The sequence below is a fragment of the Triticum dicoccoides genome, chromosome 4A (genome assembly GCF_002162155.2).
Source record: "Triticum dicoccoides isolate Atlit2015 ecotype Zavitan chromosome 4A, WEW_v2.0, whole genome shotgun sequence".
NCBI classification, from domain to species: Eukaryota; Viridiplantae; Streptophyta; class Magnoliopsida; order Poales; family Poaceae; genus Triticum; species Triticum dicoccoides.
In genome coordinates this window covers 543,344,829-543,354,589 of record NC_041386.1, presented here as the reverse complement: position 1 = coordinate 543,354,589, position 9,761 = coordinate 543,344,829, and the positions used below count along the sequence as shown (strand labels likewise).

Below are 9,761 nucleotides of genomic sequence, written 5' to 3'. Positions count from 1 at the left end.
ATATATATATATATATATATATATATATATATATATATATATATATATATATATATATATATATATATATATATATACTGATACAGTGAGGAGAGAGCCGGGAGATCGTGTGAGAGTACAACTGCAAGGGCTGATAATCCTCCTGGCATGCAGGGATAAGCACGCACGTACTGCACGCCCGTTGGGGCTCCTGGTGACGCGGTTGTGTGGTTAGAGCATCTCCAGCCGCGCCCCCAACAAGACCCCTCAGGCGATTTTTCGGCCGCCGGCGTCGAAAAATTGGCCCAGTCGTGCCTCCAAAGGCCCAATTTTCGCCGGCTCGGGCTGAAATTGGCGCAGGCGGACCTAGGCCGAACCCGGCGCGCTTGGGGGGCGCTCGGGAGCACCGGCCGAATCATTTTTTGGCACGAAAGTCGGCAGGCCCTCCTTGGCAGCAACTCGGTTCTTCCCGCCGCGTCGTCGTCCTCATCGCCTCGGTTCCCGTGGCGAATCAATGCCAACGCTTCCGCGCGCCGCCGCGTCGGTCAGGCTCCTCCATTGATGCCTCATGGGCGGCACAGTGAAGACCAGACGACGGGCACCCCTTGCCCGCCACGCATAACACGGTGGCCACGCGTACGCGCGGCGCCTCTGCCTATATAAGCCGTCCCCAGTGCACCGGTGACGCACAGACTCTCCACCGCCGACGCCCCGTTCCTCCCCGTCCCCCCTCTCCTCTCATCGTTCCAGCTCACCCATGGTCGAGCGCTTCCCAGGCGACAACATGGCGGCGAACGGCTTCGGCTGCCACCACCTCCACGAGGACGAAGCTCGGCTCCTCTACGAGGCCGATTACCCGGTCCCGCCGGACATGCTGGTGCCCGGGGCATGGAGGATCAGCACCGGTGGGGTCCCGGTGCCACCATCGCCCACTGGAGCGGTGCAACGTGTGGAGATCGCGCGTATCCGCGCCTCTCTGCCGCAGGCGGTGAGGGAAGGCCCTCGGTATGTCCCCGACAGCCCACTGTGGGAGCCCTACTTCCGCCGCCGCCACGCCGAGCAGCTCGAGGCCACCAACGGCGTCGTGCCCTCCGGGAGGCTCAACTCCGAAGGCCCGCCGCTGACGGTGGGGCGTGCCCGGGCGCATGCTGGAGGCCGTCCTCGAGTACATCGAGGGCGGCAACACGCCCAAGCTGGAGTACCCCGCTCCCCCGTCCTTCTCCCGCCGGTGTGGGAGCTCATGAACGCCGAGGCGCATGGACCCGGGGGCATCCTCCTCCTCGTCCGGCTGCCTCGTCCGGCTGCTCGACCGCCGACCGGAGTACCCCAGGACACGCCGGTCAGCCACCACACGCGCAGCTCCGGCATCCGCATCACCGACTCCTCCCCCACCTCTGGTCGTTTCGTCCTCGTCAGGCCGAAGGAGGAGCCTGGCCTCCCTGCAGACTACGAGGCCATAGCACGGCACGGCTTCTTCGACGAGGAGGCCCTAAAGTGGGCGCGGGACGACTACCTCCGCGACGAGATGGTCCGGCAGCGCCGAGCCCTGGAGGAGATAGCCGCCCGCAAGCGTGGGCGCGAGGACGAGCACGACATGGTGATCCTCGACAGCGATGAGGACGAGGATGCCCCCAGACTGTCCAACCTGCCGCGCCAACCTAGGGAGGGGTGCAGCAGGGACGGCGGCCGCAGAGAAGGTGACGACGACGACGGCGGCGGCGGCGGCGCCGACTACATGCAGTTCTACAGGCTCCTTGACATGTAGAGCTTCAAGGGCGGCGGGCGGCGAGGAGCAGCGAGGGCGACGGCGGGCCTAGTAGCATTTTTTTTCTTTTTTTGTAAAATATTTTAAATATGTAAGAACTCGCTGAAGTGGTTGAATTTGCGCCTAGTTTGCAGGTTTCAAAAAATGCGTGCGCGCCGCGACTGGGGGCACAACGCCCCTAGCACGCGGTTTTCGTCGGTGCGCCTTCAGGGGTGATTTTTAGCGCCTCCTGGGGGCCAACGGCTGGAGATGCTCTTAGCCAGGCGAGGAGCGTGACGTAGTGGTCTTCCAACAGAAGTTACTCCATCGATAAGCAACACGGTCTAAATATAGCTAGCATTCCTTTATCCTGGGTGTTTTTAGAGAAGGCCGCAGACAATATTCGAGGAGTAAAGCAGTCACAATATCCGAGGTAGACTTTAAGATGTTTTAGCTTTTTTACTATCCGCTTGTATTTAGACGTGTTTTAATGTTTATGCTAACTCATTTCATTTTGTATGTAGTCCAAATTAATATATCTATATCTATACCAATATAATCTATATCTATATCTATATCTATACCAATATAAAAAGACCCAAAGGGGTAGATTCAAACCATCTCGACCGTCAAATCATGTTATCTAGCGGTTCAAATCGATTCAATGTTGAGCACCAAACACGTTTAACACTCTAATTACCCACCACTGCCATTGGTTATAAACACGATTTTGACGTTATCCCATGAAATCTGCCATGTAATTAATATCCTACCATTATCTCGAAAAAGTAATTGATATCTTACCAAATACCTACGTGCAAGAGATATATCTTACCTAATATGACATGCAACTAATATCCTACCTAATATGAACGTGCATTGCACGTACATTATACTAGTCTATCTAAGTATCTAAAAACATGTTATAATCCAGTAGCATGCGGATGTCAAACCACTGGTTGACTCGAGCGACCAAACCGGGTACGCATTTTTCTGTAGTTGACCTTGACCACGGCTCGACGACAGTCCAGTCGTGTCTGCACTATTTCACGGGGGTTCCACCTCCCCAAGCAGCCATTTTACGATTCTGCCCCTCACCTCACTCGTCCGCCACCACGATCGGCGCCGCCGCCCGCCTCCCCCTCCTCTCGGACGGAGGCCAACCAGGGCGAATGGCTGCACCGGCGAGCGACGACGAAAGCAAAGACGTGGACGCCTTCCTGTCGTCGTGCGCGGTGTCTGGCGAGGTCGCATATGCCGCCACTGAGGCCGTGCTCGAGCGCCTCCAGGCCCGCGCCTCCCGCGCCGCGGCCCGACGCCTCCTCGACGCCGTCCACCGCTGCTTCGACGTCGGGCAGGAGCACCGCTTCCTCACCTTCTAGTTCCGTGACGTCATCGTCGACCCCCACATCCGAGGTCGCCCCCCCAGTCCTCTCCGCAAACGTATCACCTTTCGCGGAAATCGGCCGTCTGGCCGTCAAAATTATAATGGCCACGTCTATGGGTTATTGTAGTGTTTAGGTAAAGCGCGTGGGCGATTCCACTGGAGTGTCAACCATGTGGGCATGTGGCAGCCTATAAATATAATGCTGCTAACTAATGTAAGCGCTAGGTGTCCCTCGATTGCAACTGTGTGTGAGATTATGAGTGTGTAATTGCGCAGAGACTTGATCCCCCTGCTCCTTATGCAGGGAACACTTCAGTCTCGCTTGTTGAATAATTCACACTCTCTGTTTTGGACTTTTGGTGCTCATATAAAATGGAAACAATGGCACTCCGGATCTGTCTGACATAGTTTACTTGATGAGATTTATTTAACTTTTAGCGTTTGCTTCAGAATCCGGTACTGCACATAATGTGATGTGCCTCCTTGTGTGAGGCTTACTCTGTTAGTGTATCTGATCCCTAGCACTTTTTTTACTGAGATTCCCTATACGTTGTTTAGAAATATATGGATATACTATTTATTTTTGTGGGAACAAGATTTTTTTTGGTGACTAGTTGGAGCCAGATTTATGTGTGTGAGAAAGTGAACCAAAAACAGACACTTGTTTTTTGTTTTTGTGGGAGCTAGTTGCATTCAAAGATATGGCTTCAATGTGACCACCTTCTTTTCTTGTGGAAGTTTGATAGTCATAGAGGATCAACGGAAGTTCACATGAGATTAGCACACATCAAGGCATTGGTCAAATGGTACTCAGAGAAATGTTTTCATGGCCTCTAAGCATCATTTTTTCATTCTTTTGTGTAAGCTGCAGAGTTTGGAGGTTGATGCTATCTATTTTTCTTCTTACAATTCATCTTTGGCAGAACAATCCTAACTGCAGCGATCAAACTTATTGCAGTAAGAAAAAAAATAGGGCATAGCCTACATACTTTGGAGAGTGTTACTATCAATTTTTCTCTTCTAATTTAGCAGCTGCTTCTAGGGTTCCAGCAAAGCACGAAGCTAACAATGATGGAGATACCTAGCATTTTCACTCCTGAAGATTGGTCCTTCGCTTTTTATGAGGGCCTTAATCAGCATCAAGATTCCACTTCCAGGGATAAGACGTATGGAGAGCTGGGGTGTGGCAATGGTTGGATATCTATTGCGCTTGCAGAGAAGTTGTCCCCTTTGAAGGTGGTTTTCTCTAGTTCTGTCAATAATTTATCTTATCGTCGTTGCTACAAAAGTGGGAGCCACATCAGTTATACATTTACTTTTCTATAATGATATATCACTTTTGGTACCTCTGAGGAAAATAATATCTACCGAGCATTTATTATTCAATTTGAGCAAGGATCTAGTCTAATACCACACATTGTTCAAACCACGCTGAGCATTGTGTCCTTTTTTCTTGAACTGAGCAGTGTGTCCTTTAAAGCAGGAAAGAGGGAAATGACATCCAATTAGATTTTGATCCGCACATGTCAGTCAAACAAATTAATTTGCAAGCAGCTAATTATTACCTTCATAGTCCAGCCGTTGTTTCTGTCAGAACCCAAGCTGAGCATTGTTTATTTCTTTGCAGGTCTATGGTCTGGATATTAACCCAAGGGCCATCAAGATTGCATGGATAAATCTATACTTGAATGCCCTAGACGACAATGGTCTCCCGGTCTATGACAGGGAGGGAAAAACATTGCTGGATAGAGTTGAATTCCATGAATCTGATCTTCTTTCATACTGTATAGATAACAAGATAGAACTTGATTGCATTGTTGGCTGCATACCACAGGTACGGTTAGTTACTACTGTATCATGAAAGGAAATTATAGTAGACCAGAACCGAAGGAAATTGCTTACTCTCGAAATCTGCTTTTCAGATTCTTAACCCCAATCCAGAGGCAATGTCAAAGATTATGACTGAAAATTCAAGTGAGAAGTTCTTGTACTCCTTGAGCAACTACTGTGCTCTTCAGGTAAGTAGAGATATACCTTCTTCATGATTACCACTTAAGGAAAATGTATTGACATGTGTAATGTGTTGAACTTATTCCATTCAGTTTACCTAATACCAATGGCGATTTGTCTTCATGTCGCTTCTCTAGCTGGAGTGAACTTATTTCTTGATTGCTCTATGAAGTAACTACATTTTGTATATAACCAGATATAAGAAAAAAATTGTCTTAGGAGTGTATGCTATTTCCTTGTAGGCATGTGTTGCTAGCTCTGATATAATTAAATAATTTTTATAAATAATATAGGATCTGTACTGAAAACTTGGTCCCACAAGTATCATAATCAGCTTAACACTTTAACTGGATGGTTAGGAAGGACAGGACTGGCAGTCTACATTAAAAGGACAACTAGGCTAAATGCTGGATACTAGAATAACTCTTTTGGCAGTATTCCATGTTTGAAATTCCTCACCTCGACTTCCACCTTTTGCACAACTTCATTTTTTTGCAACATATCTCTTTTGATCCCTATAAATAGAAGTTTTTGTCAGTTGCTAAGCATTTCATCATCATTTGACATGATGCACACATAGTATTAATCAAGACAATGTTTCATATGATGGCTGAATGTTCTATTCCATTTCCCTTGTGCTTATTTGTTATGTTTCTAAACTTGTTGCATCTCTTACCTCCAGGTTTTTTTTGAGGACCAGTTTGGCCTCGGGTTGATTGCTCGGGCAGTTGAAGAAGGGATAGCTGTCATAAAGCCTATGGGTATCATGATATTCAACATAGGAGGCCGACCAGGTCAAGGTGTCTGTGAACGCCTATTTCTACGCCGTGGATTCCATATCAGTAAGCTCTGGCAAACAAAAATTATGCAGGTATCAATTTTGTGAAACCAGGAAATCTTTCCATGCCAGCATTATGTTCTGGTTTTAGTAGGGCATAGATTTTCCATTTCTCGCCTCATAGTTTCATATTACAATTTGATATTCTTGTTTGGGATCATCACCAACTAGTTGATAATTTTCCAGGCTGCCGACACTGATATTTCAGCTTTAGTTGAAATTGAACAAAACAGCCCACATCAATTTGAATTTTTTATGGACCTTGCCGGGGATCAGTCTGTCTCTGCACGCACAACCCAAGCATACATGAAATCTGGTGGCCGTGTTTCACATGCTTTGTCTGTGTATAGCTGTCAACTTCACAAACCCATTCAGGTTCCTTCACACTCTCATTAGATTTGTAAAGTAAACAATACAGTGATGGAAGTAGTACTAATTCAGACGATTTTCAGGTGAAGAAATTGTTTGAGATTCTTAAAGATGGGTTCAATGAAATCAGCAGCTCCCTTGATTTGTCCTTTGATAATGATTCGGTTGCTTCTGAAAAAATGGCCTTCCTAGTATACCTTGCTAGTTTTTTGAAAGAGAATAAGTCCAATCCTTGTGAGCCTCCATTTGGATGTTTAAACTTCCGGAATCTTGTTGCTGAATTTATGAAGAGCTACTACAACATCCCATTAACTTATGATGTAAGGCTTCTTAGTTGTGTTCGCTTATACCAGAAATTCATAGGATCAACTTATTTGCCGCTTCTATCATGTGCTTCATATGATCCTCCTTTTTTTTCTGGTGCACCAGAATGTTGCTGTATTCCCTTCTCGTGTTGTTGCCATAGAAATTTCTCTTGGACTGTTCTCACCGGCACTTGCAATTGTGGATGAACATCTGACCAGACACTTGCCGAAGCAATGGTTAACATCCTCAGCAATTGAGGTACTCCCTGTGTGTGGCCCATGCATGCATATGCAGCTTGTGAATGTAGTGCAACACTTCTTCAAGCAACACCCAATGTGTACTACTTAATGGTGCAATGTTCTTCTTCTTTTTTAAAAAAATTGTTCAACGGGAATAATGGAAAAGGCATGCCTGTTAGGTGAAGAAAATATGATGATTCAAGAATGTTGATGTTAATGCTTCTTTTTAAAATTTCAGGGAAGAGCAGATTGTAACCATGCTGAAGACACAGTCATTGTAATTGCAGCACCACGCCAATTAGATTTGCTAATTGAGTTGATCAGGAAACTGAAGCCTCAGGTGGTTGTTACTTGCATGGCTAAGTTTGAGGCTATCACCAGTGCTGCTCTAGTGAATATACTAAGTGCAACAAGAGATATTGGTTCCCGGCTGTTCGTAGATATTTCAGAGCATCTAGAGTTGTCTAGCCCGCCAAACTCTAATGGTGTGTTGAAGTATCTTGCTGAGAACACCCTACCTTCGCATGCAGTTATACTCTGTGGTCAAGTAAAGGATCAGGTGCCTATAACTTTACCACATCAATTTTGTTCCATGGTGGATCGATCTCTCATGTCTCCTTTTAACTACGATTTATTATGATGAGTTAAATACCTTATGTGTCTCATCCTGACGCCCTGACCCCACTGGGGGATGTGTATATGTGATTGATGGTTGGTCTTATACATTAAAGACGATCCTACACTGTATTTGAACTTCTCTGCATTTTTACACCTGCTTTAGAAACTTCCTAAATATTTTAATCTGCATGTGCTCTACCTTATTTTGGATTATTGTGCACGTTTATTCTGATCTGGAAGTTGGATTATTGTGCAGGTTTATTCTGATATGGAAGTTGGTTTTGCCATATCTGAGGATGAAACTGTCTATAAGGCGTTGTCACAAACTAGTGAGCTATTGGAAGGACATACTTCTGTGATCAGCCAACAGTATTATGGCTGTGTTTTTCACGAGCTACTGGCGTTCCAAATTGACAACCGGCATGCACAGCGAGAGGTAATTGTGACGTAACTCCCGCAGTTTTCCACTCATCCTCATGATAATGGAAAACTGTTCTGTCTAATGGTGCCAATAGTGGACATTCCTCTCAGCATAACTCAGCCGTTTAGTTGGATAACAGGTACTCAGAGTGAACAACTAAATATATTAGTAGGATGACTGATTATGTTCCTTGATGTCTAACTATGAGTAATAATAATAATATGCCCTGGTATCTATGGAATATCACACTTAAAAAGAAAGGGGGCCTATGGAATATCATTTGACCTTAATGTTTAACTTTTGGTTAGGCTTTTGATGTTTCCTTGCTCTTTTGTAGAGACAACCTGCAGAAGTGATACCTGAGAAGATGATAGGATTTTCTAATTCAGCTATGTCAACCCTGAAAGAAGCTGAATTTTTCGTTCATGACTCCAAGGAATCTAGTATCATTCATATGGATCTAGACCACAGCTTTTTGCCAGTACCTTCTGTGGTGAACACTTCAATTTTTGAAATTTTTGTTAGGCAGAACATCACGGATTCTGAAACTGATGTTCATTTCAGCATTAAAAAGCTGGTGAAACATTACTATGGTGGTTTCCCAGGAGACCGTTATTCTGACAGGTTAGATGGCTTCGGTATGGAAATTATCTATGGAAGCACCTGTGTTGCACTCTTCAACAAGCTTGTTCTTTGCTGCATGCAAGAACAAGGTACCTTCTTTTTCCCTTTGGGCACCAATGGGCACTATGTCTCAGCAGCAAAGTTTATGAACGCAAACATCTCGACCATTCCAACAAATTCAGATTCAGGATTCAATATTGAACCAATGGTTCTAAACAAAGCTCTAACTGAGGAAGAAAATTGGGCCTGCTGGGTCTATATTTCTGGCCCTACAATTAACCCTTCTGGTTTCCTATACAGTGACAAAGAGATAAGAGATCTGCTTTCTATTTGTGCTATGCATGGAGCTAGGGTAGTGATAGATACCTCCTTCTCTGGTCTGGAGTTCCAAACCGACCGCTGGGCTTGGAGAAATTTGGAAAGATTTTCTCATAATGTTTGCTTAGATCCCCCATTCATCGCTTTTATGCTCGGAGAGCTGTCCCTTGGGCTGACTGCGAGTGGCCTTGATTTTGGGTTTTTAATTTTCAATGACCTGTCCGACGTTGAACATAATCTCGCAAACTTGAGTCAGCCACATAGCACATTGAAGTACACTTTTAGAAAGCTATTGGGTCTTAAGAACAAGAGGGATCAACACTTCTCTAATCTCAACATGGAGCAAAAGGAGACACTGAAAAATCGTGCCAACCACTTGGCAAAGGTTAGCCTTTTGTAACATTCTGAACTGCTCTCTTAAATTTGTACTCCCTTCAGATCTTAGTTTCACATAGAAAGATTGGCAGAACCTTATTAGTGTAATCTGAGTAACTTGAGTTCATGTTGGCAATCATTCCATCGAAAAATCAGTTTGATCTGTACTATTCCATAGAAATTGTAATATGCGGGCAAAAAAAACCTCGGTCGTACCTGTCCAGGGCGACTCGACCTAAACCTAGTGCTGCCCCCAATCCCCTCCCCCCCTCGCGTCGCTGCCGGAGGATGCCGCCGGGCGAAGCCCGTGTCGACGGCGGCGGCAAGGTGCTCTCTCGTGGCGACCCTAGTTCTATGGGCGGAGGAACTCCTTGGCGGCCGCTGTGTCCCAGCCCGCGCGGGACTGGGCGAGCGGTGGCAGGCTGTGGCGGGCGGAGCTTGACAGACGGCGGCGTTCTGCGGGTCAGCTGGTGATGGCGGCGCGGTGGCGTGCTAGGGATGATGGTCCCATCCAGATCGTGGCTGTGGCAGTG

At 46.3% G+C, this 9,761-nt stretch overlaps 1 pseudogene; it reads left to right on the top strand.

The window, feature by feature from the left end:
* The first annotated feature begins 2,895 nt into the window (after positions 1-2,895).
* Positions 2,896-9,253, top strand: LOC119286649 (annotated as a pseudogene).
* Positions 9,254-9,761: the final 508 nt, after the last annotated feature.